The sequence below is a fragment of the Bombus impatiens genome, unplaced genomic scaffold (genome assembly GCF_000188095.3).
Source record: "Bombus impatiens unplaced genomic scaffold, BIMP_2.2 scf_0466, whole genome shotgun sequence".
Taxonomy (NCBI): domain Eukaryota; kingdom Metazoa; phylum Arthropoda; class Insecta; order Hymenoptera; family Apidae; genus Bombus; species Bombus impatiens.
Window position 1 is genome coordinate 728,729 of NT_176885.1, and position 10,764 is coordinate 739,492.

Here is a 10,764-nt window from a genome sequence, read left to right on the forward strand (position 1 = left end):
CGCTAAAACGCCGCCTTATGGCCGATCTGGCCGTTTCCTCTTCGCGGTATGCGTACAATAAAGTGCGAACCACGCTGATCCTCGTCACGCGCAAATGTGCAAATATTTGTCGCGGTCTCGTTCGTGCAATTGCGTTTCCATTGACGATCGTTTGGCGAACGTTTCACAGAGTTGGAAAGTGCCGTAATGTTTTGGCCCGTTGAACAAATAGGCCGAAGTTTAGGTCTCTGAATACATGGTTGAACATTGGTGACTACTATTTGACAAAGTTTAGGCATGTTGGTTTAAGGATTGGTGGATAGTGGCTTGTGATATTTAGTGCAACCGATATCATGGATATGGTGTAGTTGTGGAAACTTGTTTGTAATTTAGGATTCTGATGCATATTCGTTAATTTTTGATGTGACGAAGATTATTTGTAGTTTCGTAATTTTTAAGCTGGAAGATCGTTTGAGGGACTCGGTAGAAAAATAGTACATGTGTGCTTTTTCCAGAAACGAGTTAATTGCAGGAAACGTAACAAGATTCGTATCTAGATATAGAACTCTCTTGTAAATTCCGAAATTTTTATAAATACATTTTTATAAATATATTTTGATTAATAAATATATGAAACTGTTAGGATTTATATGCGTTATTATAATGAATTGAATTAGTTATATAGTAGAAAAGCTCCTTCATTTATGAGATATTAAAGAAACGAGTTTACAAATAAACAATGAATATAAACAGAAATTAAAAAATTTTCATACCTTAAGTGTATTATATTAATTTTGATGTAATATTCTGGCTGTACAAAAATGAATGCGATCGAACGTGAATTTTCTTTGATTTTGTGGAAGACGTCTGTGATAAGAAATTTCGAGTTTCTCGGGTTGCAACAATTTTTTTATCCGGACGTTTTTGGTGAAATTTTTAAAGTCGCATAGAATCGAGCATGCAATGTATAAAACATATTCGTATCCGTAGCATATGTTCTGCGGTATTACCGTAGGAGCGTATCGAACGTGGGATTTTCCTCTGGTTTTCGCCAGATGTGGCTACCTTACTGTCGGGCATTCATAAATTTATCATTCTCTTTCTATCTTTTCCCCCGGAGATTTTTGTTTTATTATAATGCCGGCTACTTACTATTCCATACCATTTCGTTGAAATGTACAATCTGTCCATATTCATTTTTCATTGATCAATCATCTGTTAAGCCACGCGTATAAATTTCATAGAATAATTTGTGTAATACAAAAATTGTGTTGAACTATGAAAATATGGGCAAAATATTATAGCAATTACCATTGATTTATATATTTAAGGAATGAAAGAAGGTATTAGAAACAGTAAAAAGTAATGCTTTTGCTACAATTCTATTATATTTCACTCGGAAAATCGTTTTCATTAGATAGGAAAAATTAGTTGAAATAGGTTAAGTATTAGGGTTGTTTTAATGAGAAAAATGCAAAAATAATTCCATATTGCATCGGCCGGGAATCGAACCCGGGCCGCCCGCGTGGCAGGCGAGCATTCTACCACTAAACCACCGATGCTTGTGAAGGGTTCTTTTTAATAAAACTTTATTACGGAAGTTTGTATAAACTATGAGATATAACCTACATTTCGTACAATTAAAATGTACAGATATAAAAGAGTATTTAAAATAACAAGAACAAATTTGAACACTATTAACAATAACTGATTCTGGTCAAATCAGTGGATGTATTTCTCATTACACCCCTATCTTCTCGTCACCAGTTACAAAAATGACATGTACATAAAAACGATACAAAATATGACAAATTAATCCAAAAATCTTTTTCTCGAGTAACCTTAAGATACATTTATTCTAGAGCGTAATTTTATAATTAATTAACCAAACAATCAATATTCATTCATACAAACACTATTCTTCACACAATGCTCAACAAATATGTCGAAGAAAAAAAAACACCAAACTTATTCGTTGTAAAACTTCATCGACGACAAGTGTTTTACAATTTTAATTGCAAGTTATTTTCAAAATTACATTTTCGCCTTCCAGGGTTAAAGACTGTTTACACCCTCCGTTTAGGACTACTGAACAGAAGGAATATCAGATAATAATAGACATTAGGTTGTCCGCAAAGTTTCTTTCGTTTTATAAGAAATAATAGATGCACAATGTATTTTGTTTTATATTAGTTTATCGAATTATGCACGAACATAATAATAGAAATAGAACGAAATGGATCATACCTAATTCAATAAAATAATATAAAACAGAAATTGTTGTTCATCTATTATCACCTTATGAAACGAAAGAAACTTTTCGGACAACCTAATACATATTTGACAAATATCTCTTCAAAAATTACTTTCCGTACAAATCACATGAAAATGGACGTGTTCAGGTTCGGAAGGTTTCCTTGTTATTCACAGTATCGCTAGAGAGCTTCTCTCATCCCCTACTTATTACAAGAATCGTGTGACACAAAGCATGCGGTTGAAACGAGAGTGGTAGCTGTCGCATAATTGCTTCTGGTTGCAAGCCGCGAGTAGGAGGCGGCTCGATGGAAGAAGAGCTTTAAGGGAGGATGAGAAGGTGAACAGAGGCTGGTACGAGAGCTACTCGCTTTACTCTGGTCTAGAGCCTAGTCGAACTTGAAATCCTCTCTGCCGTAAACGCTGGTTATCTCTAATCTCGCATCAGCTAGCCGAGATTCTCGCGATACGAATCGTGAGATGCGGAAGTTATCGGGTCACATGGCGGGGCTGTTATATCCAGCATGATAATCGTGACAGTTCTCGATTGTTCTATGTCCAATCTGGCATTTGACATTAAATAGAAGCCGTTGATTAAAACATCCTTTTCTGGTGAACAAGCTTTTTCGAAACTTGATTGTCAATTTGATCGTGGACAATTTGGCTTGTTGATTTTGGGTCAACTGATCGCAGACAACTGTCGCCTGGAAATTAATTGTAAGGTTAAAGGGTTAGAGTTTTATAATTGCGATAATTAACACGCGAAAGATGGTATCGTATGATGCGCGATAGGATTAGGGTTGCTTATACCTTAGGGTTCAAATTAATTTGACTTTGAATTGTAAATGATGTATAATGGTTGGTAATTAGTAGATATATAGGTATTAATGAGGTAATTATGAGAGGTAATTGTATAAATATGATAAACGAGGTGTGTTTAATCTCGTTCTATAATGACAAGCAACAGATGTGGTCTATAGTTCGGAGATTATACAGCAAAATGTAGGGTGAATCGTTTCTTCAGTCTTGTTCCTTTAAATTAAGAACTATTAAATATAAGTTATATATTTCAGGATTTCAATATTCTTTCATCTGACACGATGTTACGATAATAAACACCTAATGCTCACTGATGTACTTTTAAAAAAGAAACCATAACGCAAATTATTGTAACATAGAAAACGTAAAGATTCAAAATAAAAAATTTTGACGGCTAACGCTTAAGAAGCTTATCGCACTGAATATTTCTATCTCTCCATCTTCTTTAAGTAGCTACACAGAATGTCTATTAGTTAATACATTAATCTGTAGACTTTTATTAAGCAAATTAGGCTTACTATCAGCGGCGCCTAGCTTTTAAAAGCATCCTACTAAAATCAAAGATAAATCATCACACCTAAACCTAGAAAGCGAGTTCCGATCGATGACACAAATCCACTCTCATTTAAAATTCCAACAGAATCACCGAACCTCACCGACTGAGAACCTTCACCCAACAAGGAAAGACCTTACACGTCACAAACATGGACGGCCTAAAATCTCTACCCGTATAATTCTTACTTCTTCAAATCCAACCTTCGAGTCGACTTCTAATTCCCCGTTTAAGATCTCTAATTCCACGAGAGATGACGATCGATCGGATTTACCGGTCTCGATTCTTTCGGAACGAGACTGGCAGATGGAGGGATCGCTTTCTAAATCTTCGAATAGAGAAGGCTTACACGGTCAACATCACGATACAGTGTTCGGAGCTCGACGCGATTCCGTGTCCGCGTCGAATGCTGGCGAGACGACGGTGGAAGAGGAGATCTGGACAAAAGAAAAAATCACTCGGCCTTAATACGCGGGAGAATGGCCGTATAAACCGTCGATCCAGCAGTTCTGCTAACTTCCCCGTCAATCAGCGTAAGCCTCTTTTCGGAGCTTAAGACGATGACGATGGCGGATCCAGCCGAGGGAAAAGAAACAGCAGGTAGAAGCCCGTAAATGTTTTCGAGGATAATTTGGGCGGCGCGCGAGGAACGCCTCTCGAACGTGCTCGTGGTTCCGGGTGGTCCGTTGCTCGAATGAAAGCGATTTTTTGTCACTGCTGTTAGTTGATCAAATTTTTCGAATTTAGTCTAATCATAATTTGGTACGAAAAGATGGGAAGGTTTACGTTTTCAGGTAATAGTAAATTGGTTATATTACAATGGTATTACAAAGTGCCGTTTTTATGAATTTCGCGGGTTAATACGGTTTATTAAATTTGTCCAATTATCAAGTGCAATGAGAAGAATGAAGTTTGTTATAAATTATACGTATCAGGCGTGAAGAAGATTTGTCTCGTTATTGACTACATATGAATAGTCGCGTGCTTTTCTTATGTGAATGTAATTATTAAATCCTTCGGAAGACCGAATTTTTTCACTCGCAAGAAAAATTGTATCTTGTCATCGATAAATAAGACACTACGTACGGATAGAAAATTGACAGATTTATCAGAACGATCAACGTTATCTACGTTCTTATACAATTTTACAATTTCTTATAAATTCTTTAAGTTACCAATTTATCTTCTAAAGTGGCTAACAGCGAGGAAGCCCGGCAGATTAGGTCCCGATTCGATACCTCGATCGAGCCATTACGCCTCTCGTTCGACAAAAATCCATCTCGACAAAAAACTTCCCAATCAGCCACCCGTCGCGATGAAAGCTCGTCAAGCTGACGTCTGAAAGAGAAGTGCGCACTTTTTGAGCGTAAAAACACGCGTCACTTTGTCTTGCTCCACTTTCCTCGATTATCTCCTTTGAGTAATTAGTCCGCGATATCTTGACGAGGGGTCGACGAACACCGCTATTAATTTCTCTTCAACGTTTCTATTCTCTGTGTAATAACTATCTACAAGATATTACGCGCAACAAAGTGCTCTTCTTGAAGCTTTTGTTCAGGTTCGACATTTGGAACAATCTCGATAGATTTTCACCTGTGAATCGACAATCTTCGCGTTGCAATATGCCGTTTATAGAAAGCTTCGTTCTGCTATAATTTGTCACAGGTGGCTTGCCCCAGCGTTCAGCTTCCGGAAAATCTCGAGTCTGCCGTGGAGATCCGTTCCAGCCACTGGCTTCTTCGTTTTATTCTCCTCCTTCCTCTCTCCTTCTCTTTCTCTCTCTTTGTCTACTACCATCTTGATGACTGTCTCTGTTCCCGTTTGGAAGACAAATGCGAGCGAACGGACGACGTCTAACGCTCGTCCTGAAATTTCATTTCGGTTTTTAACGATTATCCTTATCCCTCCACCACCAGTTTCAGTATCCGTAATCTTGCCCTCGGCCTCTGTAATTAAATCCTTCCGCTTTATTCCACCGGATTGCGACGGGATGTGTGTTTAAATATTTTTTGCTGCGTTCATGAGTTAGTTACTTGTTGAATGGTGATTTAATTACTGAGGATAATATAAAGTTTATGGTCGATTTAAAGTGATAAGCATTGTTGTATGGAGGTTTATATGCGGACGAGAATTTTTCTGTTTATATTTTTATATATTTTCGTGTTTAGATATATTAACACATTTTGTGCCAAGTATGTTATTTTTCTACGGAACCTGCTTCTTTATTTTGACTTAACTTCGGCTCGAATCTTTGTAGCTGACAAACCTTTTATTTGTAATATATAATATGTTTCATTAATTATTATTATATTATAATACGAAGGCGACGGACTTTTATGAAAATTCGTGCTTTTATGAACAGAAATGAAAGAATTTAACCCAAATAGAGATTCGTTTCAGTTAGTTACTAAAAATTATAACGAAAACTTTGTATTGCAGGTTTTATGATGTATTTTATTTGCTCTTTTAAACTTTGCACGAATACATAGAAATCCGCAGACTAATTATACGTTGAGCCAAAAATAAAATGTGCGATATTATACGGTAAAAGTGAAAGTCCGTAGAAAGTCGTAAATTTGCTGCACGCGCAAACGCACAAAGAAAAATTTGTTCTAGAAAAATGTAAATAAAGTTGAAAAAGATTGTTTAAAACTGAAATAGCAGTCGATATCAAGATAAAGAAGACATATCTTTAGATTGATAACACAAAATTTGTTAACATTTTTATATTTTTATTTTATATATGGAAAAAAATGCGCTTCGTTAACTGTTTTAAGCTTGCCTTTTCCATCGACATCGATCATTTTAACTTATGTGTTTTATTATACAACGCAATAATATTTGGAATAAGCATATTTGAAATATTCATGTATTACACTGTTTTATACATTCGTAGCTCCAAATTTTAATACGCAACAGGTAGATTGCGAATTACGAATAAAAAATTGACGATAACGAAGATGAACACGGGTGTGTCGATTAATAAATGTTGAATCACATTAAACAGAATTTGCAATAAATTATTTGCGAATATAAAGTTGTCCGTAACTAAACGATATTCGGCTAAATGATATGAACATCTGCTGCTTTATTTAATATATATATTTGAATTTCGCACCGGCATATATTTTTCCATCTTTCACACATACAGCGTAGTAAAAATTAATGAACTGAATCCAATTACTGACAGATGCGCAGATTTCATAGTTCTCACGAATTTCCTCGCTTTTCATGCAACTTTCGTAAATTTCATAATCTCTATTTTATAACGAAACGAAATTTACAGAAATCTAAAATTTCCAGTGTTTTAAACAACTTTCACAAACTATATAGACATCGTAAATGAATCCTGGAAATTGAATACTATAGCCATTCATATGAAATTCTGAAAAATCCTTTTTTTAATTATTTTCTTTTTGTTCGAATTTAACAGTATTATTCTATACTATACCATTTCCATAAAATATTTTTTGATTTGCAAAAAAGATATTTTTTCAATTATTAATGATAAAAACAGTTTTTTATCGTAAAGAAGATAGAATGTACCATAATTCGAACAAGTTTTACCGAAAATAAATACATTTATCGTTTAGTTGGTTAATTACTTGTTAAATGTACGACATTATAGGTGTACACCTATGAAATATCAATTCCGAAAATCTAACCATAATAGATTCTTTAGAAACTCCCCTCCAAAGATGTTTGAATCATGTTTAAAAATGTTGTTTATCATTCGATATTGCGTACGAACTGAGATAAATTATACGCTGAAATCGAATAAGAAAATTGCATAAATGAACAAAGATGCGAGGGTGCTGAGTGCTTCGAACTTAGAACAAATTTTCTCGTAACATGTCGCGTAATAGAAAAAAGAAAAAGAAGAATTGGCAAGATATTACGCAAAGGTTAAAAGAAACATACAAAAGATGAAAATCAAGAAACCCCCCTAATTATAACAATTCGACTCTAGACAGGCCCATTAACATTGGAGCCAATTTCGAACGCGTAATATCGATTCTCTGAATTCAGGGTGGCCAAGTTAAGTTCAGATGGTCGCGAATTAACGGCCGACGAGAATAATAACAGCTTGGATCGAAGATCGCCGCTAATTGCAAGGAAAACGACGGCTCACAGAGTTTACGTTTCATCTGTCCGCCGAAAGTGTTTGTCTTCCGTCGCGGAGCATCTTCGTAAGAGCAGGAAGACGAGCGAACTTCTACCGAGCTCGCCTAGGAAAGTTGCTAATTAGGAAAACGATTTTCCTCCGATCTCGCACAAAATGAGTTGGATCGTGCCTTCGTATGTTAGAGAACAGACTGGCTGTTTGATAAAATTATTACTTTTTGGGAGGAATCGGTGAGTGGAAGTATGATATAATTACATGATGTTGGAAATTTTCCTTAAAATTGTTTAAGATGTTAGAGGCGGCAGCAAAGAAAGCCACGACCAGAAGAAATCGGGCACGTAATGTTACAATAAATACGATATGTTACGTCGCGCGATATAAACCGTGCGACGTCTCTCGTTATTTGGCCGCTAAGAGTCCGCTGGCCGTTATTCAGACCCTCGATAAACCTAAGAACCCACCATGAACTTAGACTTTTTAACTTAAGTAGTTTTAGGTGCGCCTATTCATCTTTAATGTGCAAATCCTTAATTCCGTAAATGTTTTCGGTTTATGTATGGTCCATAGAAAAGTCCTTAGGTTTATTGTGCGCCCTTAGAAATTACGGAAAAAGCTGATAGTTATATAACGGGAAAAGATGGACATTTACCTTGTTTCGACCATTCGCGGAGAGACGCGATCGCGAGAAAGCACATCAACGGGAGTCGTAAATTCCCGTTACGATTAGATAATCGACGCCACGAACTGATCGATCCCTTGATTTCTGTTACGATAATAGGGGTGGTTCAATTGAGGTTATACTGAATTAACAGGTATAAATTCATGTTTATTCCAACAACTTTGTACAGAAGGTAATTACACTGATGCGTATGTACAAGTTAAGTAAGTGATTGGTTTAAGTATAGAAACCCGGTGATGACATGTTGACTATTCTAACGATAAAGAATAAGTGAAATACTGTGACGATGCTGTGTCGGAGGAAAGTTAGTCGTGGGTGGATCTAATCTACAAGAAAGAGTTGATTTGTCAAGGGCAAGTTCATTGGGAGAGTGAGGGAAAGACTTCGCTGTCAATTGGTTAATTTTCTAGGTTGGTTGGTGAGGAAGAGTGCTAATCGTCCCCGAGAGAGAGAGTTGCTAGTGGGAAGCATCATACGTGAGAAAACTAACTTTCCCGTAGTAACAATAAGCTTTAGAAACGATTCAGTAAAGAGATGTTTATTCGATCTGAAGGATCTTAGCTTGCAAATTCTTGAGATTTATGATGGATCCTTGAGACTGTTGAGGGTACACAGTAAGGATGAGCGTACATGTGGTTCCCATCTTGCCCGCGGTGTGTGGCCTGGTCTAGGTAGAGTGTTGCCCGACGTAACATACCTAATGGAAAATACGCTTTTCACAATGTAAACTGATCCTCTGCGCAAAAAACCTCGGATCAAAAAATGTTCTTATCTTTAATCAGTCTCGCTTGAACTTTGCCGATATGTGGCCGTATTAGCCAAACATTGAAAATTCGTTCGCATTAATCGCTTGCACTTAAAATTGATCAACAAATAGCTTATTAATATGAAACCTCTCCAAAATGTCCAAAACCTCTCACACGCTTCTACACAAAGTCCATCTTGTACACAACTACACTTCACAATGTCAAGATCAGAAAAACCAGAAGCACACACACTATCAGATTTATCCAACAGATAGATATATCTACGTAACAACAGTGGTATAGAAGAAACACGTTAAGCGGTCCAACAGTGGTCATAGATTTTTATTAACGCTGGTATCTGTTGCCCGTGCCAAGCAAGAAGACGGGAAATGATTCTTGAACGGGATAATCTATTTTGTGGCAGACATATCGTGGATTTCCGCGATCCCTGTCGCGGCCGATAAAGCCGCTTCCCAAACCACCACCACTGGCTGACCGATAACACGACATCGGATCGACGTTTAAGCGCGAGGTCACGAGGACGAAGCAAGATAAGGTGGAATGGCTGAACACGTAAATGGCGCTAGTGCTGGTCGAAATGGATAAAAGGGTTCGATCAGGCCAGCATTTCAACTCGTATGCCGGATTATCCTCGAGGTTTCGCCGGATTACGGACGAGTCTCTCTCTTCGAGGGATCATCCGGTGGTCAGGAGACTCTCTTCTACGTGAATCCATCCGTAGAGTGCTACCGACTTATCCACATATCGTCAATGGCTCGTTATTTTCTAGATTCTTGGGGAAGTAGGGTTTTTTCTTTCTCTCGATAGACTTCTTTAGAGAGAATGGCAGTTTTTTGGGCATAAAGAGTGCTTTGAAGTGTTTTCTTGTTTCTTCTTGCCTTTCTTCTTTGTGTTGCAGGTGAGATGAGTATCGATTGGATGCAGTAAGATATTACCAATTTTATGGTATTTTATCTTAGAATTTTTTTATGAACTGTTCGAAAATCACGTCAGGCAACTTCATTTCTTAGAAAGCAAAAATAGGCGATGTTGATAAATACGATGATAGAAACACTGTTGTGTCCCTTTACTTCAGAATGTACTGAAAAATTGTGTGTGACACCTACGATAAATAAACTTATTGCGTCATTGGCCTTTTTAGTGTACAAAATGAATCAGTTTCTTGAAAAACAAATGACTTTCTTGCTTATAGAATTGATAAGTATAAACCCAGAATGGTGTATGTTATTTTGGCCAAGTTTTTAATTAATCAGTTTTAAATTTCAGCCGTATGATATAATTTAACTGAAAACAATCGTAGTATTATTTTAAATTGAATTGTAAAAAAGGTTGAAAGAATACGAATGTTTTCGTGACTCGCTACATTTTCTTGTTTATGTTCTATTGTAACGTGTAAAAGAATTTGGCAGTAATTCTCGATAAATAAAAGCAATTTCGACAATATATGGTGTGCATTAAGTATGTAATTTCTTCTAGAACATTTTTTAATAGTAGAAGAGCACCATTATCATTTTTAGGATCATTATCCAAACTTAAAATTATTGCGTTTGCATTCGAACCGTACTAAAATAAAGATTATGTTGTTAGC

The 10,764-nt window shown here is 36.5% G+C and overlaps 1 non-coding gene across 1 annotated transcript; it reads right to left on the reverse strand.

The window, feature by feature from the left end:
• Positions 1-1,470: 1,470 nt before the first annotated feature.
• On the reverse strand, positions 1,471-1,541 carry TRNAG-GCC. Its single transcript has one exon. It is a non-coding gene; the product is annotated as a tRNA-Gly (tRNA).
• Between the last annotated feature and the right edge of the window lie 9,223 nt (positions 1,542-10,764).